Source organism: Canis lupus, chromosome 30 (assembly GCF_048164855.1).
Source record: "Canis lupus baileyi chromosome 30, mCanLup2.hap1, whole genome shotgun sequence".
In the NCBI taxonomy this organism is placed as follows: Eukaryota; Metazoa; Chordata; class Mammalia; order Carnivora; family Canidae; genus Canis; species Canis lupus.
Window position 1 is genome coordinate 15829584 of NC_132867.1, and position 17560 is coordinate 15847143.

The window sequence follows — 17560 nt, forward strand, 5'->3', positions numbered from 1 at the left end:
TTCTACAGTGTACTAAATTAAATCAAATTATTCCTTCATTGTTCAAATCTAAGGAGTTAGTTTGAGCCTATGAAACCAGTCAGTGCCCAACATTTCTATAATTGAAATATAATGACTAGCCAGTATGAATGCGACTTCAGTCATCCAATGTCATAGCTCTAAGAACATCAAAACTGACTACCATTTTGGTAACATCATTGAGTTTGGAAGATCAATGAAGTTTGAACGCAAAATATAATGTGGAATCTTTGAGAATGTTAAGACCATCAGTGAATGAACCCTGGACGCAGAACATTCAGAGAAGACTTAAGTTTTGTCCAAGGAGTACAGACCAATCAAAGTAGGAGGATAAACAGGAAACGGAGCAAGTCCCGTTCACTGGGGCCACACAAAAAATGCAGATCATAGCAGAATATAATATATTGGCTAGACCCAGTTTTTAAGAGCATTATAATAAGGATATAGAACTCTATGCCCAATCCTGCATAACAGCCCTGATCAATACTCTGATATGTCATGTAAAGAGAACAGCTAAGTTTAGGTAATGGAGGTCCCTTGACCCATTGACCTTGTTACGGCATTAGAGAGTCAACATTTTGCCATTAAATGTCAGATCAATTCCCAATGATTTAAACATTACCCAGAAGTCTCTGGCTTCCTGGAATCTTTCATTAAAAAAAAAAAAAAAAATTCAAACACTACCATTTTCAAGAATCTAAAGAATTATTTACTACATGAGCTTAATTCATCTTAACATTCTTGCCCTAATTGGTTACCAGTATTTATAAAGCAATGCCTCTGATTTTAAAAATACTATATTATTATTATTTTTAATTGCATTTATATCTATTTTTTTATATCCAAGGAATAACTTTTCTCTCTGGTATTCTCATAAGCAACTTACCACAGACTGGTAAGTTTTCTTATATATAGCCTTTATCAGAATCATCCTTAAGTACAATTATGTGTGAAAAGGTTTTTCTCCTTTGAGATCAAGCATGGCCCATGTTTAATTTAGCCTTTATCCAATATAATGTCTTACATTTAGTAGACATTCAGTACAACAATTAGTAAAATTTTGGCCCAACTGTATCTCCTTCAATTCAAGGTGGTAGGATATAGAAGGGAGGCCTATTCATATGGCTATCGTAAAGTTAGAGGGAGCCTCTTAATTTTCCTCTCAGGAATAAGTGGATTGGTCTCTCTGGCCCTCTACAAGAAGACTCAAGTCTAGTTTTTTTATACTCCACAAAATGTGGGAGCTCACGTGGGGGCATGCCCCCTGCCTTACAGTCCTAGATAAATAGGCATGGAGCAGCTATAATCCCTAACTTGCTCTTTTATATTTCAGAGATCACTGGAAGAATCCAGTGTCCAGCAACTGACATATCTTTTTGATGGCCATGATACATGTTATTAGACTGACGAATTGAATAAAGAAATGAGCCAATAATTGCCATCCCTAGATACCAACCAATTTCCACCTGGCATCTGTCTGCTTGAGGTGTTACTTCCATTAGGTATGACATAGTGTAATCTAAAATAACACCTAATTTAGATACTAGTTCACTTTCGGAGCTGCTGGCAAAAAGAAGGGAGAAGATTGTGGCTCCTTGTATTCCCAGCTTCCCACTTTCATTGTACCTGCTGTACAATTATTGCTGTCTTGCCTGCCAAAATTCCATTAAGGGTTCTGGAGCTCCTGGCACTTGTATGGATACTCTACTAAATTTAATCACCAAAAGATGACTTATTCTGGCCAGCTGGGTACATCAAACCAAAGAAATAATATCAGAGAAATATACGGGGATCTATTTTATCTAAATGCATGGAGGAAGCAAACAAGAGCGCCTTTCTGCTGGTGTGATTTTCCAATCTTTTTTTCAGTTTCATCGCCAATTCAAATATTTACGCCAAAAGAGGCAGTATTGCCAGGGACAATAGAAAACTGCAGAGAATCCATCAGCCTTTGGCTGCTTCCAGAGGCAAGGTCTTAGCTTCTCAGCTGAGTTGGGATTGTGGGGGTGTAGTTCGAATCAGCAAAAGCTACTTATCGCACACTGCACTTGCACATACCTACGGTGGGGCCAGGACAGCTGGGAATTGCGGTGAGGGGCTTGGCTACCCTTGGAAGCACTCAGACTCTCCTACCTGTAGGGGAGTTGATTTGGCCTGGCTTAGGAGAGTCTTCACTGCAGATAATTCACATACCGAATTATTTATCATTGGCTCTCTGGGTTGTGCTTAACTTTCTGTTCTTCTCCCATCACCTTAAGGTAAGAAAAGAAGAAAGAAAGAAAGAAAGAAAGAAAGAAAGAAAGAAAGAAAGAAAGAAAGAAAGAAAGAAAGAAAGATTAATTTTTAAAAATAGAATTATTATCACTGCCTGAATCCAGCTACCTAGAATTTGCAATAGCCCATCACTGAGAATAATGGCATAAACCTTTTTTTTTTTAAGTTTCACAAGCACAATATATCTTATTTTCATTGTGATGTTTTCCATTGCAGGGGTAGCTGGCAGACAAGACCTAGTCCTTTATTTATTTCCTTTCTAGATGTTGATGAAGGTACGTGTCAATGAGGCAATATTACTTATTTCATGATGACAGTCATGCTTTGTATGGTGACCTGTGACCTCCTTCCTCTGGGGATTTTGAGGTTCATATGACTGTACTCTGGACATCTACACAGGAAGGAATGCATTCAAGACTAGAAAATGTGGGAGAAATTTAGTGAATAAATAGGGCTTACTGAACAGAGGAAAAACTGGGTAATTTTACCCACCCAAAACTGGGATTAATAGCTATTTGTAGCCCATAGGTCTGCACCTTTAATCACTTATTCAGACATACATCAGTACAGTCCCTTGCTCAAATATTAATTACCTGCCCTGGCTGGCCTGGGGCGGGTAGAGGCTAGAAGGAACAGAGGAGGTTATAAAGGAGAAGTAAATTCGTTTAAAGCAGCTGAGAGCGGAGTTGGGTGGGTAAACATCTGTGATGAGATGGGAGTCAAATACAGCTGTTAGCACTTTGACCAGGCAGTGACCCTGGACCCTCTGCTTCCAGGCCAAGCAGACAGCCTCCAGCTGGACAACCACCATGCTCTCCCTCCCCTCCAGCTGGCTCTGCAGGAGGGTCTCACGCAGGATCAGATAGTCCCATCTCCCTTGCTTTTTGGGACCAGGAAACAAGAAAATCATTGCTCACCCCACTCCAGATTTGCGACATCCAGCTCAGTACCAGCTCCCGTGCTGGGCAGCCACACTGGGAGGGTCTCTTGTATAAGAAAAGAGGACAGAATGTTGGAAGGGAACTCTCCTTGACAGATGGGAATGAGAGTGGTGTGAGTAACTAACTGGAGGCAATAAAGGTGTTAGCAAACAGCAGGAGGGAAGAGTGGGCCCGCCGAAGACTGTCTCTTCAGCATGCTGCGTGTTGTACAAGTGCCAGTGAGAGCTGCCTCTCTAAGCTTGGGTATTAACAGCATGTGGCTTCGGCAGATTCACATGGTACTCATTGACTTTCTCAGTATCACAAAGCATTGGCTGGGTCCTATCCAACTGAAGGGACTACTGGCTCTTTGTCACCCTGGTGTCTAATGCCTTCCCCCCACCCCTCCCTGTCCTTTTTTTGTCCCAGGTCTTCTGCTTTTTTCTTCCCTGTCTCTTATACTTCTTTACATGATATTCCCCCTTTTCCTTTGGGATTTTTGTCTTTTCTTACAGAAAGGAGAGCCTCATCAGCAGTGTCAAGCCCATTGTGATATAGCCAATTACCCTAAAATCATGCCATCTAGCCCTATCCTCCGTGTTGAGAAAACCCAGCTGTTGCTGAGAATTGTATATGTATACAGTGTTTAAACATGCATGGTAGCAAGTATTCTTGAATCAAAAATGTTAGAACAGTCTTAGATGCTTATCACCTCCTCTCAACTATGTTCCATTTTACAACCACGCAAATTATGGCTTGGAAAAGTTAAACAATTTCCTAAGATTGTACCATCAATGGGGTAAAGGGGTCACTAGGACCCAGGCCTCTTGACTCCCTATCCAGTGATTTTTTTTCCCTTTTATTAATTTTAATGTAAAAATCTCAACCCCTATGTTACATCCAGAAATATTCCTTACCCCCAGTCATGTTTGAATCCCTCCACTACTGAAACAAGTACAGCTAATGAATCAGGGATGCTCTTTTGTTCTCCTATTACTCATTGGACCTTAAGGAAATCACTCACCTCCCTAGTTCTCAGTATTCTCCTTCACAAATGAGCAGGCCAGAAAGATTGTCTTGGGTTGCTTCTCACTCCAAGACTCGATGACCCTTCAGGCTTCACTCATTTCTCCCGAATACCTGTCATTTCTAGGTAAATAGAGTTCTCAATTCTTTCTGCTAAAAGAGGTTAAATAAATAAAAAGGAAAGTTCGGGCTATGCTTTTGGCCTAAATTATAACTTTGTGACCAGAGATGAAGGAAGTTAATAGCAATAAGAAAGCTTCCAGGGTCTACCATTTACAATTTAAATACTTTACTTGGAAGGTTAAAAGTTCAAAGTTGAGTCATAGTCTGAGGTGGCTCTGCTCTTTCTTTTTAATTATCTGAGGTCAGGAAGTTAATAATACCAGAAATCCCCAGTGGAGACCTCTTGTGCACTGCGTGAACTTTAAACTTGCTCTCTCTCTCTCTTTTTTTTTTTAAGGGTAAAAAGTTCAGTAGAAACACAGTGGACTTTTCGTCTTAGCCTCCACCCATTCATCCCCCAAGGTCAAAAGTTGAACTGTAAAACAGAAACTCTTGTTCTCTGATCCACATTTAAACAGATCACTTATTAAAAAGTAAACATTCCAAATGCAAGCAAGATCCAAAGTGAATCTGTTCAATAAAAATGAAAATACTGTAATGAAATGAGTGTTTGATCTTTATCACTTGCCTTGGAATTGAACATCAGAATATATTTTCTTATGTTTTGAAACTCGGAGAGAGCAGTCACAAAAGCTCCTTCCTTACCTACCTCTGCCCTGAGATTGGCATATCTGGAAAAGATAAACCTAAGACATTTTTAAATAGCTGTGTTTACAGCCTTATCCTAAGGAATTTTCTGCAACTAATTCTGCACCATTTATGTTTATTTATTTGTTTTGCTCAAACAGGAGTTCAAGAACCACAAAATGTGGCTTAAATCAGAGCAATTTAAAGAACTGTGGAATTAAGAGATATTTGCTAAACAGGGCGGGGGCTGTGGAGAGAATAAAGAAATAGATGAATGAACCCAATGAACCTCACAGAAATAAGAAATGGAATATATTTAAGATATTCAAAATGATAAAGCTCAAACATAAAGCCAAGAGGATGGCTATAGAGCTCTATGTACGTATTTAATAAAGGCAAGACTAGTTTTCTTGAAATGATAGTGCAAATTTAAGAAGTAAGAATATTAACTAAATATTAACTCAATCCAATCCTCTTACTTAGAACAACTCCCTGAACCACCAGCAAATGAAGCTTTTATTGCATGCAACCCCCAAGTGTCCTTTTCTAATAAAATAAACAATATATGTGTCCTTTTTTTTTTTTTTTCAACACATACCTATTGGGAATACTTCTACTTGCTTAAAAAAAAAAAAAAAAAAGTCCTACCAACATTTGTTCCAAACAATTTTTAAGAAAGCAACTTTGTCACAATTTACCAGTCCAAATGAAGGTAATACCACCTGCTTTTTTCTCCCTTAATAATTTTTGTAGGGGATCCCTGGGTGGCTTGGCGGTTTGGCGCCTGCCTTTGGCCCAGGGCGCGATCCTGGAGTCCGAGGATCAAGTCCCGCATTGGGCTCCCGGCATGGAGCCTGCTTCTCCCTCCTCCAGTGTCTCTGCCTCTCTCTCTCATTATGTCTATCATAAATAAATAAATAAATAAATAAATAAATAAATAAATCTTTAAAAAAATAATTTTTGTAAAACTTAGTGAGAAAACAACACAAAATGGTGAGAACTTTGAAATAAAGTTATACAATAAATACATTCATCATAAATACTTTTCCCTGAGATGTCAGCTTTGATAATGTCAGTTCTTAGACTTTCTGATTAATTTAAATACAAATCAAAACTAAAAGCTATGGCTTTGAAGAGGTCATGACCTCGACTCACTTCCACGGCATCCTTTGAGACTCCTGGATGCAGCTGGATGACCCAGACTCAGGAATGACACAGCCACAGGAAGGAAGTGGGGAGAGCATAACGAGGCAACTTCCTCTTGTTAGGACTCTCCTCTCAACAGCTGTAAGGAAGGGTGGAAATTCCTTATGAGTCAAAGTGTGACTTCAAAGTGAGGGATAAAATTTGAGAGACGTGATCCTATTGATTAGGATGTTGACCAAAGGAAGTCACTTCATTTAGGAGAGTGTACAGGGAAAAATCAGGTATTAAGTCAGATTAGGAGGTGAAGAGCATTTGGACACTACTGAGACACTTAGTCTGGTATTACGTTCATGAGAATAACTTCTGGTTTCAGTTCATCTTATGAATAGATTCCCATGAATATCTGTTTCTTCTTTTTTATTTTTAAGTTGCCTCATTGTATTTGAGTTAGCTGTTTTCAACCTGCTGTCTGATTAAATTCTTGATTAGCTTTTTTTCTTTTTCTGGAAACCCCTTCAGGTTTTAAGAGGCTATTATATGATATAATAAGACTGTATTCTGGGCATACCTACCCTGAATGTCCTCATAGGATAGAAATAAGACTAGATCCATATAAAATCAACCACACACAACAATATGAGGAGTGTACACACAGTAAGTATGAACAAGTGCCATGAGAACCCTGGGTCTTTGCCATGTTTTGTTTTTTTTTTTTTTTTTTTTTTTTAATGCCTCCTTGCCTTACACATTCTGATCTCTCTTCCTGGAATAATCCTCTCATCCTTGATCCCTGAAAACTTCTACTCCACCTCAGTACTGCTCTTCCTTCACACCTCACCTCCCTTTCCCTTTCTGGACGTTAGTGTCCCTTCCACAGCCACCTGTGCAAGGAGTAACATCAGAGTAACTATCTGACCACATTATAATGTTTGGTTAATTTTTCCGCCTCTGACAATAAATTATGATCAAATTGAGGGAGAAAAGTCCCATGTAATTCCCTGGAAAGCCCTTCTTCAGAAATATAGAATGAAAACTTGACAGGAACAGAATTCAGTAGATCCTTAATGGATGGCAAAAGTGAGCTGAAACTCAACAGAGTATACAACAGAGTGAACTCAAACAGTCCTGACAGATTTCTGGAATACTACTAGCACAGCAGTTTTCAACTTTGGCTGTGCTTTGATATCACCTGGGAGCTTTAATATATCCTTGATGCCTAGGTCACAGCCCTAGAAATTTTGATTTAATTGGACTAGGGTAGAGCTAGGCCATTAGGGTTTTGAAATACTCTCAAGTGATGACTGTGACGATGAGAACTTAAGGATGAGGACAACTGCCAGTAAGATGGTGTTAAATGGGAATCACTTCTAGAAGTCACTGTCAGCAGTGGGAGTCACAAATGGGCTCTCAGTTTAAGGATACCTTATTTTTCATTCTTTTGAGGAATAAGTTACTCTCCCATCTGAACTGCTTTGGCAACTTTCTATTATCCTCATGATAAAATCAAACACCTTGGCCAGCCAGCATGTTACTCCAGCCTTTCATGAAATAATCCCATCTTTTTCTTCTTCCATATTAATATCATGTGTGCAAAGTCATGTAAAACTGTCATACTAAACTGCTTGCTATTGCTTAAATGTGCCATATAAAACTCTTCCCATATCTTCTTATGTATCTGCTTCCACGAATGCCTTTCTTCTTATTCCTACAGGTAATTCATGCTCATACTTCAAGACCCAACTCAGGCTGATCCTTCTTTAAATGCCTTTCCCAGTCCCATTCATTTTATAAAGTGCTTCTCTCTTATAATGTGCACAACTTGGTTCGCCACTCATTTGTAGCAATGAACACTTTGGCTGAAACTCCCTCTCTGACTGTGACTTACACTGAATTGTTTTAGATTCCCAATGGCAGCAACTGTGTCTTTTTTTCTGGACCCACTTTTCCCAACATCCAGCACAGTGTTTGACATATGGAGGGTGCTCACTGAATAGTTATCGAATAAATGGAATGCAAGGATACATATGGAGATGGACAAACAGAGATGATTATATAAATTAATTCCTCCATCTATTTAATCTAGGAGGACTCTTAAGGTACTCATCATTGAGGAAAGGGAATAATAACTTCCCATAATATTTATTTCATATTCATCTCCAGAAGTGGGAGGCCCAGTAGCCTGAACCAGTGGTGACATTAGAGACTCCACACCAGGGCAGATGGCCCCAGGAGGAAGGATTACAACCATGATTTCCTTGGTTATACTAGAATTTTCTTGTTAAAGAAATAGAAACAAAACATTCTAGTCATGTTGTGTTTCAAAAATCCTAACTTTCTAGATGATTCCTTAGCCCTTAGCTACATCACTTTCCATTTTTTCTTCTCACTGGCCTTGGGTTCTTCTTCATTGAATCATAATCAGTAAAAAAGCATTTGCTCCTCCTCTCCCAATTTGGGTTCCAGCTGGAAGTTAATTGAATTCATAGTTTGTTAGAGCCAAAAAGAATTTCAGGGATCATCTCATCCAATACCTCCATTTTGGCAGACCGAGAAGCATTTGGGAAAAGTTTGGGGAATGGAGAGTCTTTGGCAGTACTCTTATAACTAGATGGTTCTGAGCCTCATTAGCACAGGAGGACCAATGAGGAAGCTGCAACCTTAACACTCAAATTATCTAGGAGCTTAAGTTCCCTTGCAAGTTCTCCTCTATTTCCAAAAAGTCCTGTGGGGAGCCTATGTATGCTCAGAAACAAGTCAGTTAATGTTCTTTGTCCTGGGGCCCCTTCTTCCAAGCTCCTTCTCACCAGGTCCCTGCTTTGGGCCCCTCCCTAAGAAGATCCTTCTGGTATACTTCCATTTTCTGTAGAAGAACTCCAAGGCTGCTGTGCAAGAGACTTTTTTTGGGGGGTGGATGGGTAGGTAGAGGATTTAGGGAATGAAAGGAATGAGAGGAAGGGATGGGAGTGGGGGAAGGTGTTGAAAATCATAAGAGTGAACTCTCCCTCAGCTTCTGAGCCATACTTTGCTATAGCTGGACTGGAACACTAACCTGGTGCTCTGGAATTTGGTTCTAAAATCACATCTGGATTCCAAACCTGTCCCTGCTGCCTATTATGTCTGTGTCCTTCAGCAAGATATGAAAACTTTCAGAACTACTTTTTCCTTCTTAATATGGTACGAATAATAATTCTTTCCTCACATAATTTTTTGAGTATTAAACGGAATACTTTATATATATATTAATATATTAGGTGCTTAGCATAGTGCCAGAAGTTGGTAAGCACTGAACAAATGGTATAGATATCACTATTTTTATCTTTGTCATTCTATCACTACCTGCTTCTGTAGTTTTTCATTGAAATAGCTTCTTCTGCTTCTGCTCCTAACGCCTCTTTCTAAATCTTTTTTTTTTTAAAGTAGTCTCCAAACCCAATTTAGGACTTGAAATCACGACCCTGAGATCGAGAGTCACACACTCCACTGACTGAGGTAGCCAGGAGCCCCTCTTAATCTCTCTTTCCATAATGGCAGGCACTGAGGCCAGCTGGGAGGATGCAAAGTCTCCCCAGCTTCTTCATTCCCCTCTTTACCCTCTTCTTGGCACCTGTACACAAAACTTCTTTTTTCTCATTTTCCCTACCTCAGACAGTTTGGTTCCCAATTGGTACAAACAGTTCCTCACAAAACCAAATTTTAATCTTATTAGAGCATCAGCTAGGACATCTTAGTGGTTTCACTAGCAAAGCCAATCTGCACTTCTAAAATAATGGAAGTTGCAGTTGCCAGTTTTCACTAGAGGAAAAAAAAATGTACATGTTTTGGTGCCAGATTTTCCCCAGAGCAGCATTCTCCTCTATAGTAATAAAGCTCTAGCTAGACACATGGTTGCCTGGAGATAATATTTCACACATTCAACCATGCAGATGAGAAGAACATCCTGAAAGTGAGCAGAGCAGGAAGATGGAGGCCTTGAGTAACTCTGTGTTTACCCATCCAGTAACCCTGAGATGCCTGGATGATCCACTATATTGAGACAGTTCTGCTTTCCTTATAGCATGACATACCAAGTAGTATTGTTTCTAAGCATTGCAAAAAGAAAGTCTACTAGGACGCCTGGGTGACTCAGTGGTTGAGTGTCTGCCTTTGTCTCGAGGTGTGATCCCGGGGTCCTGGGATGGAGTCCCATGTTGGGCTTTGTGCATGGAGCCTGCTTCTCCCTCTGCCTGTGTCTCTGCCTCTCTCTCTTTCTCTCTGTGTCTCTCATGAATAAATAAATAAAATATTAAAAAAAAGAAAGTCTACTACCATGATGTTCAGACATTAAGGCAGCCCCAAAAATAATGTTTTGTTAAAATATTAATATTGGTTATATGCTCACAAAGGGGTTGGGGGAACAAACATCTTCCCAATCCTGGTATAGGAGCTTAAAAGTTGGTATTGCCAAAGGTTTCAAGATCGCCTACCCAGCCAAGCATTAAACATGTGTGGTCACCTTCTTATTATTAACTAAAGTAGAAAAAACAAAGTCAAGGCAGGGAAATGATGTTCTTTATAGAGACAACTTTCATGAACAACCATCCAAGTTACTTTTTAATTACAAATAGATACAGTGTGTTTCACCCTTTAAGCAAATTAGGAGTCCTTTGATTATCACTCAGGGAAGCTCTATACAGAAACCATTAAGGAGATCACCCCATGAGATATTGGTCTCATAGTCGCAACCACAGGGAAGAGAGTTCACTTGATCAGTTTTGGAGCAAGACTAGCAGCCTTAGCTTATTCAAACATTTAAACCATGTGTGGGATTAGCCCAGGCCAGTAGCCCGGACTGACAGCCTTGATTTTTTAATATTTCCATATTATATATTTTTATATTATATACATTCAATTTATCTATTTGACTGATGTATATAATTTATAAATCAGAGTCCATGGATTATGGAACTTTCCAGAGAATGAGTTTTAGAACTCAAATACATCCATGTGAACAGCCACAGATTCTCAAAACCCTGTTCTATCATGCTAATCATGCTGGACTAAGACCATCCCTCAAGACCAAGGACACTAGACTCCATGTAACCAAGATTCCATGCCTACAAAGAGTAGGTTAAAAATAGACACAGGTAGTTCCTTTCTATGAGCTACTAGGGCCTCCAAAGGGCAAAAGTCCTGATTTGATGCCAAAATGATATATTTGCCTTATCAGAAAGAAATACTAAGTCAAATGACTTGTCCAGGAATACATGGTCAGCATGGGGCAAAGGAGAACTGTCCTCATATCACCCAAATAATAATTTAAGCCTATCTTCTCACTCGTGATTTTAGTAATGAAATCAAGATGTTATATGAGATAAGTAAGCTGTCTTAGAAAAACTTACTACCTATTAATACTGTAAATTATGCCTTCCCATGCATTACTTTTGTTTTCATGTCTTCTAAGTTTAAAAACTTCTGCCAAATTTTCTTGATCATGTCCTGTGTTCACTAATATTGTGAGGTATATCTGATTTCCTTTTCACATTCGTATAAAATGACTTTCCTTTCTCACTATGACATTGTTCTATCCTCCACTTAAGGCGTCAGCTTTGTGACAGGTGGTATTTGATATTGTGGCTAATCTAACATCCACTGAATCAAGGGGAATAACAGACTACTAACAGTTGTTACACATTTATAATGTGTCAGGCACCTTCTAGGCATGTTATGTTTATTAACTCCTAATGTACACGATACATTAATTATCATAACAACCATGAAGACTGGATAGTTTTATTATTCCCATTTTATAAATAAGAAAACTTAAGTTAAACAATTCAGCCAGCAGCATACCACTAAAAAGTATCAGGGACAAAATCCAAACTCAGATGATCTGGCACCATGATACAAAATTTACCAGGGGTGTTATTCCCATTTAACAAAGACTATGTGGGCAGAAGTTATGAAAGTTTGTGAATTGAAAAGTTACAAAACTATAGAATCTGGGGTCAAAGGGAGCTCAAATGTCTGCTAGGTCTTCTTGCCCAAAATATCAGTCCAGGAAATTAACTGGTTGTCCATCAAAAGCTGACACCAAGGAGAAAAGAGACCTGAATACATCAGAGAAGATAGTCAAAAAAGACAAGCAGAAGACTGAACAGAATCACTTCTAAAAGAAGAAAAAGGTAAAACATTTGTGAATGAAAGGCAATCTTCTAAAGTAGAAATCTAGCTTGGCTAGATAATAGACTCACTGGCATTTAAACCACCGGATGATGTCGTAGGTAGTCAGAAGGGAAGAATAAGGTTAGGGGAACACAAGCCCAGAGAGGGTTTTTGTTTGGTTCTTTGGCAATATTTGAAACTAGGAAATGATGGGGAAATTCTAATTTCTGAGAACGCTTTTCACAAGAAAGGCTGAGATTAGAGTTTCCAATGAAGAGATGCTGCAATCGAAGAAAGCAAAGTTCAATAAAGCACTCAGGCCAGATGGCATTTATCTGAGTGTTCTGAAGCAAATAAGGTGTGAAACAGCAGAGATTGATGAGGACAGATACCATGTTCCTAAAAATAGCAACTGTTGTTGAAGATTGTCCAGTTTCTAACACAGTATCCATTTTTTAAAAAAAAGGGAAACTGAAAGAAATACCAGGAATTCAGACAAGTGAACTTTGTTTTGGTGCTAGGATAAATGTTTGGGGAAAAAAAAACAAAAAACATCTGAGGACAGTACCAAATGAAATCTGGGGATTGAAACCTCCCATTGTCTCTGCAGTAACGGGAATGTTCACTTTCCAATCTTAACATTGATAGTGATTACTCTAGAGCCACATGATGCACTTCGCTTTTCAAAAGGTTTGAGACGAAGAAACAGGGTTTTTTCTTTGTTGTTGTTTGTTTTTGTATCTAAAACTAGCTAAAGAAACTAGAACCATTTATAGTGTATGCTTAGGTCAAAGAAGAGAGATATGATACAATGTGCCTGGAATCTCTTGTTGGGATGAATTGAAATTTCAGATGCATTTTCAAAATAATTATGAGGCCTGTGTGAACCACAGGCAACTGACTCCCACATGACTTACACTGTGTGTGGCACCATTTACGAGGGTAAGCAGTAAGAAAAGAAATGGCAATCACATGATCATATGATCATCATCACTAACATTTATTGAGTGTTTACTACGTGGCAAGCACATGGCTTAGTGTCTGACATCCATTATGTCAATTATTCTCCATCTGTGAGCGACAGTATAACCTATGCAGAAACATCTGCTATTTCAGAAAGAAAAATGTCCTAAGGGGTAGGACAGTATCATCCGCAGTCAAAGTTCAGAAGAGTTCCAAACAAAGCTCATCTAAACTATTCTGGATAAAACATGGTCTTCATTTAAAACTGAATGAGGCCCACAAGGTTGGAAAGGAAGTCAAAGATGGAATCTGTTTTCTGCCCTTCAGTCTATGGGCCAGTTGCTCGTATCTTCTGAATCTCCAGAGAGTCAGGCTGACATTGGTTCCAGATTCCACCTGAATGGCCAGCCCCGAGACTAACAAGTTCTATTTTATTTTATTTTATTTTATTTTATTTATTTTATTTTATATTCATGAGAGACAGAGAGAGAGAGAGAGAGAGAGAGAGGCAGAGACACAGGCACAGGGAGAAGCAGGCTCCCTGCAGGGAGCCCAATGCAGAACCCTATCCCAGGACCCCGGGATCATGATCTGAGCCAAAGGTAGATGCTCAACCACTGAGCCACCCAGGTGCCCTGAGACTAGCAAGTTCTTACTGTTTCTTTGTTTGTGTATGTGTTTTTTGGGGTTTTTTTTTTGTTTTGTTTTGTTTTGTTTTGTTTTAATTTCCTGGTCCTTAAACTCATTTCCTTACCTAACTTCTGTCCCTTGCTATTTATAACTGTTTTGTGTTTGTTTCCTGATTCCTCTGGCTTCATCGCTTTTCCCATGGCTTTCATCTGTGTTGCCTGCCTGGGATCTCAGACCCATGTAGGTTTAAACTTCCCTCAAGCTTTGTCTGAAATTCTCCCAGCCTTTGGTCCACAACCGCCTGCTACCCAAACCAGTGCTAACAGACAGAACGATCTGGAGCCCATAATGATTAGAACTATTCTGTTAGTCAGTGACCCTTCCGAATTAAAATACTTTCTTCAGGGTTCTCCACACAGTGCTTCAAGTACTTTCTGTTCAGTAAAGGCTTGCTGACTGAATTTACAGTGCATGCAGTAACATGAACTGCAGACCAGAGTCCAAATTACAACACATGACCTCTATGGCAAGAAAGAGCAAAAAAATAAAACAACCTTGGACAGATGCCAGGTGACACAAGACCCATGAGAGAAAAATGCACTAAACAGAAATAGTAGTATACACACACAGCCTTGCTGTCTGATCCTTTGTGAACTATGATTGGTCTCCTTCACAAAATTTTAAGCATATTGAGAACAGGATACAATGAAGTGTCAAGTGCATGGTGTCCACCTTCCCCATCACTCCTCCTGCAACCAGGAACTTGTGGGAATTAAACTTTCATGTGAGACTTCCTCCCAGGCAAAGCACTACCCACAGTCTTGAGTACTACAAGGCCTCACTGGGGAAAGTATGAAACTACCATGTCCACATCACACCTGGACAGATACTTACTTGAAAAAGCAGCTTTCTGCATGTTGCATCGTATGTATAAATTATACAGTGTGTCTTTTTCATCACCCAAGTCTGGTTCCTTCCTAGTATGTCTGTCAAACAGAAAATATCCATCAGAGCCTGGTTCTTCTAAGACTCAAACTCCAAATTCAGACTGGTTTCCAGCTTTCATAAAAGATTCTCTTTAATCTCACTTCTGACCTGCTAATTACCATATTCAACTAATCTTCCATTTTTTTCTTCAATACTATTATTTTTCCTGGTCCCAAGTCTTATGTATTATTTTGTTATGCTTGCAATAATCCAGAATTTAACGTTCTCTCTACAATCTCTATCTTGTATTCCAAGTTCTCCCTGAACCCCCAAACTCAGTTTTAATCAATTAAACAATTACTATCCATGAATCTCAAAGTTCAGTTTTAACCAGTTAATAAATACACACATACTCATTTACAGGGAAATCATAGACAAAGATGCTTTATATAAGAATCTATATATGTACAATGGGTGTGGGGATAAATATTTTATTCCATCAAAGTAGACTTCTCGTATCATTTATTTGTGATCAAAGGGAGAAAAGGCCTATTATTATATATAAGCACGTGTTAACTACAGCAGACACACATGGGTTATATGTCCAGCTCCCTCATTTGGGAAATGCCTGTTTTCCTCATCCTGTTCGTGAGTATATCATAGACGCTGTTATAGGGCAACAGTTTATTGGCCCTGGAGTAAAAATTAGACTTGAAATGACTTTATCATACTCCCTGTCATAGACCTCATAGTCTTAGCCAAAGCTTTTAAGTTTTAGTCAGGCACCTGACACAAATGGAAAATATTGGAATCCATCCCTGAGAATATTTTATCCAGAACTATCATTCTTTGGGTACCAGAAGTATGCTATGTAAAACTAGGTCAACTATTGGTAACTATATTTCCAGTCATGTGGAACAAAATAAGGGAGAAAATAAGAAAGAAGAAATAAGAAAGAAAGAAATAAGAAAGAAAGAAGAAAGAAAGAAAGAAAGAAAGAAAGAAAGAAAGAAAGAAAGAAAGAAAGAAAGAAAAAGAAAGAAAGAAAGAAAGAAAGAAAGAAAGAAAGAAAGAAAGAAAGAAAGAAAGCTCATACCCCAAAAAGTCAAAGAGGCAAGAAGTACACAGAGTCCTAATGGTGCTCAGGTCTCCATTTCCAGTTCTACCTCAAGTCCAGCAGGATTTCTACTGTTGGGTCTTCTAAATTCTCCCTTTTGCTCAAATCGGTTTTAGTTGGATTCTGTAACATGGAAGCCAAAGAGTCCTGATAAATAAAATTCCCACCATCTGAACTTACCAAATGGAAAGCTGAGCCTCAAAGAGATCATTGGACTTGTCAGGAACATGTAGAAAGTTTCTTATAAAAGAAAAATTCAAGCCATGCTTATTCATTTCTTAACAATGAATCTGACTAATTTTCTGTTTCTATGATATTGTCTTCAGTAGTAGGAAAGTTTCAACCCATCATTCCCATTAGGCTTTACATTGGGAACGACAATGAATCTTAAATAATTCTAAAATATAGAATCCTGAGTGGAACAAGGTGGGACATAATTATATTGAATCCTCATTTTAAAAGCTAAGTGAGCCATATTTCTCCTACAACTCTTTGAAATGGAATGAGCTCATCGTGCAACCCAAAAGAAAGTTACTTAAGCAAGCAAAACATGATTTGTATTATCACAAAACAACTAGTACTATTCTTTCTCATGCTCAAAGGCATCATAGGGATACAGAGGAATCCTGCCAATCCAAGTTTCCATTTCTCATCTGATTTTTCTATAATCTCTATAAATGTCAGTATAACTGTTTAAAAGAGGCATAAATATAGTAAAGAAACAAATATATAAATTTTGAAAGGGTGTAATTCATCTGTCTCGTTTTCAGCACCTGTAAGAGAAGGACCAAAGGACGAAGTAGCTGGCACAATGGCCACAATAATAAGTTTCCGAAGAAGGGATTGGCAATACCAGGAGCATTTTTGTCTATAGAGTGGTATAGCCTTATGTTTAGGAACTTGAGTCTTAGAGGCCAGACTCCTAGGTTCTAATCTCTAAACTACCATGTAACTTCTATGTGACCTTGGGCAAATTACTATCATCTTGGGACCTCAATCTCTTGATCTGTAACACAGGAATAAAACAGGATTCCAAAATTGGCAGTAGAGAATAGTAAATGTGTTAATGGATTCAACACACTGGGAACAAAATCTGGCAGATAATAAATACTCAATAGATGTTAGTTGTTATTATTAAAAGGACATGAACACTTGGTTTTTGTAGCATCAAATAAAGCATGTGCACACACACTTGTTAGTTATTGAAATAAAAGATAAGACATAAATCAGTATAGTACACTTTAAATCAGCTAATGGCATAATATAGATTAGTTGGGAAAATGAGTTTACTTCACAAATTATTTCTAACATGGTTCCTCATAAAACAGGACTTCATCAGATATAGATGTTTAAAGAAAACATTAAAAACAAATGATGTATAACCACACAGTTTGCTTAACAACTCCTTTAAAATTATTATTTTTCAAAATAATTTTTAGTTAAGAGATATATTTGAATGATTTTCTGGAGGAAACCAGTAACCCTGTTGTTCAGTCCCTTGAGATCACTGGGTCATAGCAACTACCACTGTTCAGACATTTGGGAACTGTCCAAAAAAGGCAACAGGTTTGAAGTGTCCTCAAGTATGAGAAGGACATGTAGAAACAATTAATCATAAACAAGTCGTTAAAATTAAAAGTGTATTCTT

General features: G+C 38.5%; 1 long non-coding RNA gene across 1 annotated transcript; it reads right to left on the bottom strand.

Annotated features, from left to right (window-relative positions):
- Positions 1–2085: 2085 nt before the first annotated feature.
- On the bottom strand, positions 2086–4469 carry LOC140621370 (uncharacterized). The gene is made up of 3 exons (XR_012021082.1): positions 4237–4469; positions 3210–3278; positions 2086–2270 (listed from the first exon to the last, which is right to left on the bottom strand). It is a non-coding gene; the product is annotated as an uncharacterized lncRNA (long non-coding RNA).
- Between the last annotated feature and the right edge of the window lie 13091 nt (positions 4470–17560).